Source organism: Ranitomeya imitator, chromosome 5 (assembly GCF_032444005.1).
Source record: "Ranitomeya imitator isolate aRanImi1 chromosome 5, aRanImi1.pri, whole genome shotgun sequence".
NCBI lineage: Eukaryota > Metazoa > Chordata > Amphibia > Anura > Dendrobatidae > Ranitomeya > Ranitomeya imitator.
The window spans coordinates 102,105,961-102,121,182 of NC_091286.1; the positions used below are offsets into that span (position 1 = coordinate 102,105,961).

At 47.4% G+C, this 15,222-nt stretch overlaps 1 protein-coding gene across 2 annotated transcripts in view; it reads right to left on the minus strand.

Moving 5' to 3' along the window:
* ABHD12 (abhydrolase domain containing 12, lysophospholipase) overlaps positions 1 to 15,222 on the minus strand; it is a 191,445-nt gene that overhangs the window by 64,034 nt on the left and 112,189 nt on the right. The gene's annotated exons all lie outside the window — the stretch shown is intronic.

The following is a 15,222-nucleotide window of genomic DNA, read 5'->3' on the forward strand; positions in this document are numbered from 1 at the left end:
ATGTCACCGCGACGTCACCGAAGGTCTTGGAAGGCTGATTCTAAGGAAGAAAGGCTGCCGGTTAGTACCAGGGCGCGTCAGAGGGTAAGTATTGCAATATTTTTTATTTTAATTCTTTATTTTACACTAAAATATGGATCGCAGGGCCTGAAGGAGAGTTTCCGCTCCTTCAGACCCTGGGAACCATGGAAACCCAATGCACTGCATTGGGTTTCGCGTTTCGGCCGACCCCAACTTTTTTATAGGATCGGCCGATTTCACTCGACCCGACTTTTGAAAAAGTCGGGTTTCGTGAAACCCGACCCGATCCTATAAAAGCAAAGGTCGCTCAACCCTAATAGTAAGATTTAGCAGCTCTGCCCCAGGGATATTAGACCACCCAAAAGGGGAGGGAAATGGTGATGTCAGCAGTTACTGCCCCAACAGTAAGAATGAAGAGCAGCATCACAGGGCAGCACCATTTTGTGTGTGATTGCCCTGTGATCTGCTATCACCAGCAGTTACTGCAGCGGAGTCACAGCTTGTTTACAGAGGAGCAGAACACAGTGGGCTCAGCAGCATCTGGACCCAAGAAGAGTGAAGACATGTGGTGTGCATGGAGCAGCATTAGGAGCTGTCTGGGAGCTGCAGCTCTGCAGTGAATAGCCAGGCATTATGGAGGGGGGAGATGCATTGTATGGCTAAGGCCGGGGTCACACTAGACCGCAATACGGACGAGTGCAATGCGATAAAAAAATCGCATAGCACTCGTCCCAATGTTAATCTATGGGGCAGCTCCCATCATCCGATATTCTCTCGGCCGTATTCAGGATCCGAGTGAAATCGCAGCATGCTGCAATTCTCAGCGTATCTCGGCCGAGAATCGCCAATGAAAGTCTATGGGGTGAGAAAAAAAAAAAAAAATCGCACAGTACACGGACCATCAGTGTGACGTGCGAGAAATTCTCAGGCATTGGGCAGGTGACAGGAAAGGCTCAGCCATAATTTGCTCATTTTGCAAGTGTGTGAGAAAATCTCACCATACGGACGCCATACGGATGTCACACGGATGCCAAACGGATCATTGGATGCGAGAAAATCGCATCCTCGCACTGCACACGGATCACTGTTTTGGTAACATTTGTGCGATTCTCGTCCATCAAAAACGGACTTTTTTATACGTTGTGTGTGTCCCCGGCCTAAGAGTGACTGATGGGAGAGAAAGATGCGTGAAGTATGATGAGTGAGACACATAAGGAATGTGATGGGGAGATACACATTGAGGCTGTGTGCACACGTTCAGGATTTTTCGCATTTTTTTGCGTTTGTTCGCTATAAAAATGTGATAAAAACAATTTAAAAATGCATACATATGCATCCCATCATTTATAATGCATTCCGCAATTTTTGTGCATATGTTGCGTTTTTTCTGGGGAAAAAACGCATCGCAGTAAAAAACGCAACATGTTCTGCGCATGTCGTGTCTCCTCCTTTGATGTGGGCTCCGGCGCTGAGCCCACATCAAAGTCACGACATGTCGGCTGTTTTGTACAGCTGACATGTGCGCGCAATAGCGGCAGGTGAAATCGCAATTCACCCGCCGCTATTAACCTGTTAAATGCCGCTGTCAAATGCTGACAGCGGCATTTAACTACCGCTTCCAGCCGCGCGGCCAGAAATGGGCGTATCGTCCACCCCCGTCACATGATCAGGGGTTGGCGATGCGTCAGGATGGTAACCATACAGGTCCTTGAGACCTCTATAGCTACTGATGCCGGCCTGCTGTGATCGCCTCCCTGTGGTCGGCGCTCATAGTAAGCCTGTAATTCAGCTACGGAGCAGCAATCTGATGATCGCTGCTATGTAGCTGAGCCGATCGAGTTGTGCCAGCTTCTAGTTTCCCATGGAGGCTATTGAAGCATGGCAAATGTAAAAAAAAATGTTTTTAAAAATATGAAAAAAAAAAAAAATTAAAGTTTAAATCACCCCCCTTTTGCCCCATCAAAAATAAAACAATAAAAAAATCAAACCTACACATATTTAGTATCGCCGCGTTCAGAATCGCCCAATCTGTCAATAGAAAAAAACATGACTGACATGTGCCCGCAATAGCGGCAGGTGAGATCACGATTCAACCGTTCCTCTGTATGTGTTTTCCGTCCGGCGGAAACAGCTGTTTTGACGGATCCTGCAAAAAACGGATGAAACGTGTGGCCATCCGGCGCTAATACAACTCAATGAGAAAATAACGGATCCGGCGAAAAAAAACTGATCTGGCAGAAAAAAAAGTAAATTGTGGGAAAAAAACGGATCTGGCGTGAAAAAACGGATCCGGCGGAAAAAACTGATCTGGCAGAAAAAAAAGGAACTTGTGGGAAAAAAACGGATTAGGCGGGAAAAAAGGATCCGATGGAAAAAAAAAAAACTGATCTGGCAGAAAAAAAAGGAAATTGTGGAAAAAAACGGATCAGGCGGGAAAAAAAACTGATCTGACAGAAAAAAAAGGAAATTGTGGAAAAAAACGGATCAGGCGAGAAAAAAAGGATTGATGGAAAAAAAACCTGATCTGGCAGAAAAAAAAGGAAATTGTGGAAAAAAACGGATCCGGCGGGAAAAAAAACTGATCTGACAGAAAAAAAAGGAAATTGTGGAAAAAAACGGATCAGGCGGGAAAAAAAGGATCGATGGAAAAAAAACCTGATCTGGCAGAAAAAAAAGGAAATTGTGGAAAAAAACGGATCCGGCGGGAATTAACGGATCCAGCAGGAAAAAATGGATCTGGCGGGAAAAAACGGATCCGGCGGAAAAAAACGGGTGAGGCGGGAAAAAATGAATCCGGTGGAAAAAACTGATCTGGCGGAAAAAAACAGATTCTGCAAATGTGCTCGCAGGATGCGTTATTTTCCCATAAACTTGTATTAGCGACAGATCGTGACGGATGGCCACACGTCGCGTGGTCGCGTCCGTCGTGCAACGGATCCGTCGTGTTTTGGCGGACCGTCGGCACGAAAAAACGTTCAAGTGAACTTTTTTTGTCCAGCGCGTCCGCCATTTTCTACCGCGCATGCGCTGCCAAAACTCCGCCCCCTCCTTCTAGACTTCAGAATGGGCAGTGGATGTGTTGAAAAACTGCATCCGCTGCCCACGTCGGGCACAAATTTCACAACGTGCGTCGGTACGTCGGCCCGACGCATAGCGACGGACTCGTACCGACGCAAGTGTGAAAGAGGCCTTTGTGAGGGTTGAATTAAAAAAAAAAAAAAAACGCGTGGGCGCCCGTGCAATTTTCTGCGCCAGAGGGGGAAAGCCGACGGCCGGGGGCCAATATCTGTAGCCTGCTATGAATATCAGCCCGCAGCTGTCTGTGTAGCCTTTACTGGCTATTAAAATAAGGGGACCCCCAAAAAAAAAATTGCGTGGGGTCCCCCTATATTTTATAGCCAGAAAGGCTACGCAGACAGCTGCAGGCTGATATTCATAGCTTAGAGAGGGGCCATGGATATTGCCCCCCCCCCCCGGCTACAAATACCAGTCCGCAGCCGCCCCAGAAATGGCGCATCTGTAAGATGCGCCAATTCCGGCACTTAGCCCCTCTCTTCCCACTCCCATGTAGCGGTGGGATATGGGGTAATGAAGGGTTAATGTCACCTTGCTATTGTAAGGTGACATTAAGCCGGGTTAATAACGGAGAGGCGTCAATAAGACGCCTATCCGTTATTAATCCAATAGTAAGAAAGGGTTAAAAAAAACACACACACATTAGGAAAAAAGTATTTTAATATTCTTCATTTCACCATACTTACCATACTTCAGCGCCTGCAAAGAACGTAAAATAATAAACTGTATACTACCTTTCCGCCGTAGTCCAATTAATATCGAGTGTCCCACGACGATCTCCCCTATAGAACAGTGACATCGGGTGATGTCACTGCTCTATAGGACCCTCAGTGACACACTGACAGGAGACAATGGCTCCTACAGTGCATCACTGAGAGGTTACCTTAGGACAAGGTCTCACTTTATGGCAATTGCTGCCTGGGAAAATTTCTCATACACCAATGGCATAAAGTGAGACTAGGGACTTTTTTTTTTACAGCGGCGGAGGAATACAGTGGTGGAAGGATACCTACCTGCTGTCATTGTGTTCCTGGAGCCCCTAGAGAGCAGTCGCATTATCTGATGCTGCTGCTCTCCACGGGAGATCGTCGTGGGACACTCGTGGATTTCTGCGGACAGGGAGTATATTGGTTGTTTGTTTTTTTAATATTTTTTTTACAGATGACACTGGCTTCGGGGAACAAAGTGACAAGTAATGGTGAGTATGAAATCTATGTTTAATGTACTGTATGTCTATATGTATGTAATGTATGAATGTATTGTATGTAGCATGTATGTGGCATGTATGTATGGAGTATTTTTTTTTTTTCATTCAACACATTAGCCGGATGATGGGACTATTACTGTCCCATAATTGGCTAATGTGTCAATCACTGTCATTGTAGCAGGCATCGTCCGATGGGACTTGTAGTCCCATCGGACGATGCTTGCATAGACGCATAGAGACCCCCCCACGCTGCACAGAGCCCCCCCCACCGCACAGAGCCCCCCCCACGCCGCACAGAGACCCTCCCACGCCGCACAGAGATCCCCCACGCCGCACAGAGATCCCCCCACGCCGCAGAGACCCCCCACGCCGCACAGAGACCTCCCCACGCCGCACAGAGACCCCCCCACGCCGCACAGAGACCTCCCCACGCCACACAGAGATCCCCCCACGCCGCACAGAGATCCCCCACGCCGCAAAGACCCCCCACGCCGCACAGAGACCTCCCCACGCCGCACAGAGACCTCCCCACGCCGCACAGAGATCCCCCACGCCGCACAGACCCCCCACGCCACACAGAGACCTCCCCACGCCGCACAGAGACCCCCCCCACGCCGCACAGAGACCCCCCGACGCCGCAGAGACCCCCCACGCCGCAGAGACCCCCCCACGCCGCACAGAGAGCCCCCCACGCCGCACAGAGACCCTCCCACGCCGCACAGAGACCCCCCACGCCGCACAGAGACCCCCCCACGCCGCACAGAGACCCCCCCACGCCGCACAGAGACCCCCCCACGCCGCACAGAGACCCCCCCACGCCGCACAGAGAGCCCCCACGCCGCACAGAGAGGGAGAGCGACACATGGGGAGAGTGCAGTTTACCGGAGATCACTGGGACTCTGTGCAAGTGGGGAGGCGGAGACAGAGCAGAGGGAAGCACACGGCAGAGTGTGAGAGCAGAGGATGTCTGCCCAGGACCTGCAGTGCCTGGAGTACAGAGGAGCAGTGAGCGCTTCTTCTCTCCTGTGATAGAGAGTAAGTGGAGCTCGGCAGATAGTACTGGGCTCTAATAAAATGGCAGCTAGTCACACCTACAGCAGTGAGTTGTGCAGCCCACAGAGGCGTGCCCACCTCACTGCTAATGCTGCTGCAATGTTACAGATAGGGTCCGAGCCGGTCTATTATCTCCTATGTCCATGGGGTGCCGTAATCTGACACTGATAGTGCCCTGCTACTGCTGCAAAACCAAGATGTCAGCCCCCAGTGCCTTCTTTCTACTCATATCACACGGAATCTGTTTTACATGCATTCAAATCTGGGTTATAACAGCATGTTATGCTACATTACATTGATTAATTAATGATCTACAAACGCGGTACCTTCCCTTTAATGCTGCTACATTGGCATGCAGCCCACGAGATCTCAATGGACCCCAAACTGTTGGTGCAGGAGGTATGGGTGAAATGCCAGGCCATGTGATGAAAGATACGAGCCTCCATCTTTCTTTTCATACACAATGCAATCGTGTCAGTCCCAGATGAGAGTGGCTGAGCTGTTTCCTGGTCAGGATCTCACGTAATAACTAAATCTGAACCCATAAACCAGAAACTCAAAACATCCAGAGTCCATTGCCTAGAAACTTACAGCAAACCAGCAGCTACTCTTGCCCCAAACTGACTACAACATCCACATGCTGATTATAATAATTACTTCCCCACCCTATATACCATTCACAGAGTCCTAAACATCCAGGTACCGACTGGACCAGAAAGCAGCAGGGTATGTGGACCCTCCCCCCAAGCTCAGTCCTACTATTACATCTGGAGGCCGAGAATGAATGGCCAATTATAATTGGAAGACTGCCAGGTGCCAAGTCTGCCTGAGGCCTTAAGGTACCGTCACACTTAGCGACGCTGCAGCGATACCGACAACGATGTCGATCGCTGCAGCGTCGCTGTTTGGTCGCTGGAGAGCTGTCACACAGACAGCTCTCCAGCAACCAACGATCCTGAAGTCCCCGGGTAACCAGGGTAAACATCGGGTTACTAAGCACAGGGCCGCGCTTAGTAACCCGATGTTTACCCTGGTTACCATTGTAAATGTAAAAAAACAAACACTACATACTTACATTACCGGTGTCTGGTCAGGTCCCTCGCCTTCAGCTTCCAGCACTGACTGAGCGCCGGCCGTAAAGTACAGCGGTGACGTCACCGCTGTGCTCTGCTTTACGGCTGGCCGGCACTCACAAGTCAGTGTGGGAAGCTGAAGGCGAGGGACATGACCAGACACCGGGAATTTAAGTATGTAGTGTTTGTTTTTTTACATTTACAACGGTAACCAGGGTAAACATCGGGTTACTAAGCGCGGCCCTGTGCTTAGTAACCCGATGTTTACCCTGGTTACCAGTGAAGACATCGCTGGATCAGCATCACACACGCCGATCCAGCGATGTCAGCAGGAGATCCAGCGACAAAATAAAGTGCTGGACTTTCCCCAGCGACCAACGATCTCCCAGCAGGGGCCTGATCGTTGGTCGCTGTCACACATAACGATTTAGTTAACGATATCGTTGCTACGTCACAAAAAGCAATGATATCGTTAACGATATCGTTATGTGTGACGGTACCCTTATGCCTGCCCAAATCATCCACCTTGTGACCTAGAAGGGGCTCCACAACTCATTCTTAAAGGGAAGGTGCCACCAGTTTTCTTGTATTTTGTTTTTTTGTGAAATTAAGCTTAAAATAGTAATTAAAATGTATTAATGCAATGTTTGCACTGTTTGCAAACATTTCTATATGAAAAATATTATATATTTTTCTACAAATATACATATTTGCCACTAGCGGGAGCATTTTCCGTTTTAGACCTCAAGCAGCTATAAAGTGCCAATATAAATAGACTTTTATTAAATATTTGTAAAAATAAAACATAAATCCAAGGTAACTGCTAAGAAGCAGGGACATCCACTATAGATGTATATATCAATGAAGATCCAACAAAGTGCCTGCATAAGTATTAAACATATAGAAACTAGTGAACACAATGCACATCAACTACTCAGTGTAGGGGCACAAGAGAACGCCCTAAAGAATTAATGATGGCAGTGAAACAAAAGCAATAAAGAGCAGCACTTACATGAGATCTGTCTGTGTATGTGGAGTCCCTGCCGCCCCAACGCACGTTTCGCTTCTATACATCTATAGTGGATGTCCCTGCTTCTTAGCAGTTACCTTGGATTTATGTTTTATTTTTACAAATATTTAATAAAAGTCTATTTATATTGGCACTTTATACTGGTTTCTCTTCATGTTGTTCTAGTAGTATTCAGTTTTTTGTGCTCCTATGATATGGTTTGGGTTTAGTGCTGTAGTTATGACTCAAGCAGCTATAGAAAGATTTAGCAGCTTTCCTGTTAGCAGCAAAATTGGGGCAGTAACTGCTGACATCACCATGTCCCTCCCCTTTTGGGTGGTCTAATATCCCTGGGGCAGAATGAAGAGCAGCATAACAGAGCAGCACCATTTTGTGTGTGACTGCCCTGTGATCTGCTATCACCAGCAGTTACTGCATCAGAGGCACAGCTTGTTTACAGAGGAGCAGAACACAGTGGACTCAGTAGCATTTTTTGTGAATAACATTCTTGCCATCCCCCTTCCCCCACCTTAATCCCTGTCCTGTCAGCTGCCCTGCTCTCTCTCTCCAGGTGTCCCCTCCCTCTCTGCAGGCTGTGAGTGCAGCTTACTGGAGATCACAAGGACTGTGTGTGAGGGGGAGGCGAGGCGGAGACACAGCAGGAGAAGCACACAGGGCAGAGTGTGAGGAGCAGAGGATGTGTGCCCAGGATGTGCCTGCCTGGAGTACAGAGGAGCAGTGAGCGCTTCTTCTGTCCTGCGATAGAGAGTAAGTGGAGCTTGGCAGACAGCACAGGGCTATAATAAAATGGCAGCTAGTCACACCTACAGCAGTGAGTTGTGCAGCCCACAGAGGCGTGCCCAGCTCACTGCTAATGCTGCTGCAATGTTACAGATAGGAGATAATAGACCAGCGCTGACCCTATGTCCATGGGGTGCCGTAATCTGACACTGATAGTGCCCTGCTACTGCTGCAAAACCAAGATGTCAGCCCCCAGTGCATTCTTTAACCCCTTCCCGACCTTTGACGCATACGCTGCGTCATGAAAGTCGGTGCCATTCCGACCCATGACGCAGCATATGCGTCATGGAAAGATCGCGTCCCTGCAGGCCGGGTGAAAGGGTTAACTCCCATTTCACCCGATCTGCAGGGACAGGGGGAGTGGTAGTTTAGCCCAGGGGGGGTGGCTTCACCCCCTCGTGGCTACGATCGCTCTGATTGGCTGTTGAAAGTGAAACTGCCAATCAGAGCGATTTGTAATATTTCACCTAAAAAACTGGTGAAATATTACAATCCAGCCATGGCCGATGCTGCAATATCATCGGCCATGGCTGGAAACACTTATGTGCACCCACCCCACCCCTCCGATCGCCCCCCCAGCCCCCCGATCTGTGGTCCGCTCCCCTCCGTCCTGTGCTCCGCTCCCCCGTCCTCCTGTCCGCTTCCCCGTGCACCAATCACACCCCCTGTGCTGCAATCAAACCCCCCCGCACTCCGATCCCCCCCCCGCACACAGCGACCCCCCCCCGTGCTCCGATCCACCCCCCCCGCACAGCGATCCCTCACCCCGTGCTCCAATCCTTCCCCGTGCTCCAATCCTCCCTCCCGTGTTCCGATCCACCCCCCCCATGATCCGATCCACCCCCCCGTGCTCCGACGCCCCCCCCGTGCCCTGATCTCCCCCCCCTTATACTTACCTGGCCGCCCGAGGTCCGTCCGTCTTCTTTCCTGGGCGCCGCCATCTTCCAAAATGGCGGGCGCATGTGCAGTGCGCCCGCCGAATCTGCCGGCCGGCAGATTCGTTCCAGAGTGAATTTTGATCACTGAGATATATCCTATCTCAGTGATCAAAATAAAAAAAATAGTAAATGACCCCCCCCTTTGTCACCCCCATAGATAGGGACAATAAAAAAAATAAAGAATTTTTTTTTTTTTTCACTAAGGTTGGGGTAAGAACTAGGGGTAGGGTTAGGGTTAGGGGTAGGGTTAGGGTTAGGGGTAGGGTTAGGGTTAGGGGTAGGGTTAGGGCTAGGGTTAGGGGTAGGGTTAGGGTTAGGGTTTCGGTATGTGCACACGTATTCTGGTCCTATGCGGATTTTTCCGCAGCGGATTTGAAAAATCCACAGTGCTAAACCGCTGCCGATTTATCGTGGATTTACCGCGGTTTTTCTGCGCATTTCACTGCGGTTTTACAACTGCGATTTTCTATTGGAGCAGTTCTAAAACCGCTGCGGAATCCGCAGAAAGAAGTGACATGCTGCGGAATGTAAACCGCTGCGTTTCCGTGCAGTTTTTCCGCAGCATGTGTACAGCGATTTTTGGTTCCCATAGGTTCATATTGAACTGTAAACTCATGGGAAACTGCTGCGGATCCGCAGCGTTTTCCGCAGCGTGTGCACATACCTTTAGAATTAGGCTATGTGCACACGGTGCGGATTGGCCGCTGCGGATCCGCAGCAGTGTTCCATCGGGTTTACAGTACCATGTAAACATATGGAAAACCAAATCCGCTGTGCCCATGGTGCAGAAAATACCGCGCGGGAACGCTGCGTTGTATTTTCCGCAGCATGCCAATTCTTTGTGCGGATTCCGCAGCGTTTTACACCTGTTCCTCAATAGGAATCCACAGGTGAAATCCGCACAAAAAACACTGGAAATCCACGGTAAATCCACAGGTAAAACGCAGTGCCTTTTACCCGCGGATTTTTCAAAAATGATGCTGAAAAATCTCATACGAATCCGCAACGTTGGCACATAGCCTTAGAGTTGGGTTGGAATTAGGGTTGTGGTTAGGGTTAGGGGTGTGTTGGGGTTAGGGTTGTGGTTAGGGGTGTGTTGGGGTTAGGGTTGTGATTAGGGTTACGGCTACAGTTGGGATAAGGGTTAGGGGTGTGTTGGAGGTAGAATTGAGGGGTTTCCACTGTTTAGGCACTTCAGGGGGTCTCCAAACGCAACATGGCGCCACCATTGATTCCAGCCAATCTTGTATTCAAAAATTCAAATGGTGCTCCCTCACTTCCGAACCCCGACGTGTGCCCAAACAGTGGTTTACCCCCACATATGGGGTACCAGCATACTCAGGACAAACTGCGCAACAATTACTGGGGTCCAATTTCTCCTGTTACCCTTGAGAAAATAAAAAATTGCTTGCTAAAACATCATTTTTGAGGAAAGAAAAATGATTTTTTATTTTCACGGCTCTGCGTTGTAAACGTCTGTGAAGCACTTGGGGGTTCAAAGTGCTCACCACATATCTAGATAAGTTCCTTGGGGGGTCTAGTTTCCAAAATGGGGTCACTTGTGGGGGGTTTCTACTGTTTAGGCACACCAGGGGCTCTGCAAACGCAACGTGACGCCCGCAGACCATTCCATCAAAGTCTGCATTTCAAAAGTCACTACTTCCCTTCTGAGCCCCCACGTGTGCCCAAACAGTGGTTTACCCCCACACATGGGGCATCAGCGTACTCAGGAGAAACTGGACAACAACTTTTGTGGTCCAATTTCTCCTGTAACCCTTGGGAAAATAAAAAATTCTGGGCTAAAAAATTATTTTTGAGGAAAGAAAACGTATTTATTATTTTCACGGCTCTGCGTTATAAACTTCTGTAAAGCACTTGGGGGTTGAAAGTGCTCACCACACATCTAGATAAGTTCCTTTGGGGGTCTAGTTTCCAAAATGGGGTCACTTGTGGGGGGTTTCTACTGTTTAGGCACACCAGGGGCTCTGCAAACGCAATGTGACGCCCGCAGACCATTCCATCAAAGTCTGCATTTCAAAAGTCACTACTTCCCTTCTGAGCCCCCACGTGTGCCCAAACAGTGGTTTACCCCCACACATGGGGTATCAGCGTACTCAGGAGAAACTGGACAACAACTTTTGTGGTCCAATTTCTCCTGTAACCCTTGGGAAAATAAAAAATTCTGGGCTAAAAAATTATTTTTGAGGAAAGAAAACGTATTTATTATTTTCACTGCTCTGTGTTATGAACTTCTGTGAAGCACTTGGGGGTTCAAAGTGCTCACCTCACATCTAGATAAGTTCCTTTCGGGGTCTAGTTTCCAAAATGGGGTCACTTGTGGGGGGTTTCTACTGTTTAGCCACATCAGGGGCTCTGCAAACGCAACGTGACGCCCGCAGAGCATTCCATCAAAGTCTGCATTTCAAAACGTCACTACTTCACTTCCGAGCCCCAGCATGTGCCTAAACAGTGGTTTACCCCCACATATGGGGTATCAGCGTACTCAGGAGAAACTGGACAACAACTTTTGGGGTCAAATTTCTCCTGTTACCCTTGGGAAAATAAAAAATTGCGGGCTAAAATTCATTTTTGAGAAAATAATTTTTTTTTTTTATTTTCATGGCTCTGCGTTATAAACTTCTGTGAAGCACTTGAGGGTTCAAAGTGCTCACTACACATCTAGATTAGTTCCTTTGGGGGTCTAGTTTCCAAAATGGGGTAATTTGTGGGGGATCTCCAATGTTTAGGCACACAGGGGCTCTCCAAACGCGACATGGTGTCCGCTAATGATTGGAGATAATTTTCCATTTAAAAAGCCAAATGGCGTGCCTTCCCTTCTGAGCCCTGCCGTGCGCCCAAACAGTGGTTTACCCCCACATATGGGGTATCTGCATACTCAGGACAAACTGGACAACAACATTTGTGGTCCAATTTCTCCTATTACCATTGGCAAAATAGGAAATTCCAGGCTAAAAAATCATTTTTGAGAAAAGAAAAATTATTTTTTATTTTCATGGCTCTGCATTATAAACTTCTGTGAAGCACCTGGGGGTTTAAAGTGCTCAGTATGCATCTAGATAAGTTCCTTGGGGGGTCTAGTTTCCAAAATGGGGTCACTTGTGGGGGAGCTCCATTGCATAGGCACACAGGGGCTCTCCAAATGCGACATGGTGTCCGCTAACAATTGGAGCTAATTTTCCATTCAAAAAGTTAAAAGGCGCGCCTTCCCTTCCGAGCCCTGCCGTGTGCCCAAACAGTGGTTTACCCCCACATATGAGGTATCGGCGTACTCGGGAGAAATTGCTCAACAAATTTTAGGATCCATTTTATCCTATTGCCCATGTGAAAATGAAAAAATTGAGGCGAAAATAAATTTTTTGTGAAAAAAAAGTACTTTTTCCTTTTTTTTACGGATCAATTTGTGAAGCACCTGAGGGTTTAAAGTGCTCACTAGGCATCTAGATAAGTTCCTTGGGGGGTCCAGTTTCCAAAATGGGGTCACTTGTGGGGGAGCTCCAATGTTTAAGCACACAGGGTCTCTCCAAACGCGACATGGTGTCCGCTATCGATGGAGATAATTTTTCATTCAAAAAGTCAAATGGCGCTCCTTCCCTTCCGAGCCTTACCATGTGCCCAAACAGTGGTTTACCCCCACATGTGAAGTATCGGTGTACTCAGGAGAAATTGCCAAACAAATTTTAGGATCCATTTTATCCTGTTGTCCATGTGAAAATGAAAAAATTGAGGCTAAAAGAATTTTTTTGTGAAAAAAAAGTACTTTTTCATTTTTACGGATCAATTTGTGAAGCACCTGGGGGTTTAAAGGGCTCACTATGCATCTAGATAAGTTCCTTGGGGCGTCTAGTTTCCAAAATGGGGTCACTTGTGGGGGAGCTCCAATTTTTAGGCACACGGGGGCTCTCCAAATGTGACATGGTGTCCGCTAAAGAGTGCAGCCAATTTTTCATTCAAAAAGTCAAATGGCGCTCCTTCCCTTCCAAGCCCTGCCGTGCGCCCAAACAGTGGTTTACCCCCACATATGAGGTATCAGCGTACTCAGGACAAATTGGACAACAACGTACGTGGTTCAGTTTCTCCTTTTACCATTGGGAAAATAAAAAAATTGTTGCTGAAAAATCATTTTTGTGACTAAAAAGTTAAATGTTCATTTTTTCCTTCCATGTTGCTTCTGCTGCTGTGAAGCACCTGAAGGGTTAATAAACTTCTTGAATGTGGTTTTGTGCACCTTGAGGGGTGCAGTTTTTAGAATGGTGTCACTTTTGGGTATTTTCAGCCATATAGACCCCTCAAACTGACTTCAAATGTGAGGTGGTCCCTAAAAAAAATGGTTTTGTAAATTTCGTTGTAAAAATGAGAAATCGCTGGTCAAATTTTAACCCTTATAACTTCCTAGCAAAAAAAAAATTTTGTTTCCAAAATTGTGCTGATGTAAAGTAGACGTGTGGGAAATGTTATTTATTAACTATTTTGTGTCACATAACTCTCTGGTTTAACAGAATAAAAATTCAAAATGTGAAAATTGCGAAATTTTCAAAATTTTCGCCAAATTTCCGTTTTTATCACAAATAAACACAGAATTTATTGACCTAAATTTACCACTAACATGAAGCCCAATATGTCACGAAAAAACAATCTCAGAACCGCTAGGATCCATTGAAGCGTTCCTGAGTTATTACCTCATGAAGGGACACTGGTCAGAATTGCAAAAAACGGCAAGGTCTTTAAGGTCAAAATAGGCTGGGTCATGAAGGGGTTAAACTCCTATAACACATGAAATCTGTTTCACATGCATTTCAAACTTGCTTATAGCAGCATGTTATGCTACATTACAGTGATTTATTAATAACCTACAAACGTGGTACCTTCCCTTTAAGTCAGGTTCACACAAAAGACATGAACAAACAGGAGCAAGTTCAGAGAAGAGAGACGAGAATGGTGACCGGTCTGCACACCACGTCCTATGAGGAACGGTTACAGGATTTAGGAATATTTAGCTTGTAAAAGAGAAGACTTAGGCTACTTTCACACTTCCGTCGCAATCCGTCGCTATGGGCAAAAAACGGATCTTGCAAATGTGCTTGCAGGATGCGTTTTTTGCCCATAGACTTGTATTAGCGACGGATGGGCACACGTCGCATCCGTCGTGCGACGGATCCGTCGTGTTTTGGCAGACGCGACGCACAAAAAAAGTTCAATGTAACGTTTTTTGTGCGACTTGTCCGCCAATTTCGACCGCGCATGCGCGTCCGAAACTCTGCCCCCTCCTCCCCGCTCATCGCAATGGGCAGCGGATGCGTTGTAAAACTGCATCCGCTGCCCACGTTGTGCCAAATTTAGCACAACTTACGTCGGGCCGATGGTTTGCGATGTGTGAAAGTAGCGTAAGAAGATACTTTATAGCGGTCTACAAATATCTCAAGGGCTGTTACATTGTAGAAGAATCATCTTTATTTTCATTTGCACATGGGATCACAAGAAGCAATGGGATGAAACTGAAAGGGAGAAGATACAGATTAAATATTAGAAAAAAACTTTTTGACAGTGAAGGTGATCAATGAGTGGAACAGACTACCACGAGAGGTGGTGAGTTCTCCTTCAATGGAACTCTTCAAACAGAGGCTGGACAGACATCTGTCTGGGATGGTTTAGTGAATCCTGCATTGAGCAGGGGGTTGGACACAATGACCCTGGAGGTTCCTTCCAACTCTAACATTCTATGAACCGTGTAAAAAAAAATGTCAGTTTCATCCAGAAAAATGGGACATTTTTTTTTTCCATCACTTGTCATCTATGGGCAATCCCCATGCAATGGATTGTTTAGAGCAGCAGATATCATTTACAGTTTGTTAAACTGCCCCATTGAGCAACACAGTTCCCTTCCTGAAAAACTCCTTAGCGAGGGGAAGTGGGACCATGATGTGTAACCAGCAGCACATCAAAGCAACAGCAGCAGAAACATGGGGGCTGGACCGCCCTTTCTCCAGAAGCCAAGTATGGCTGAGAGACAGACAGAGACCGGATGAG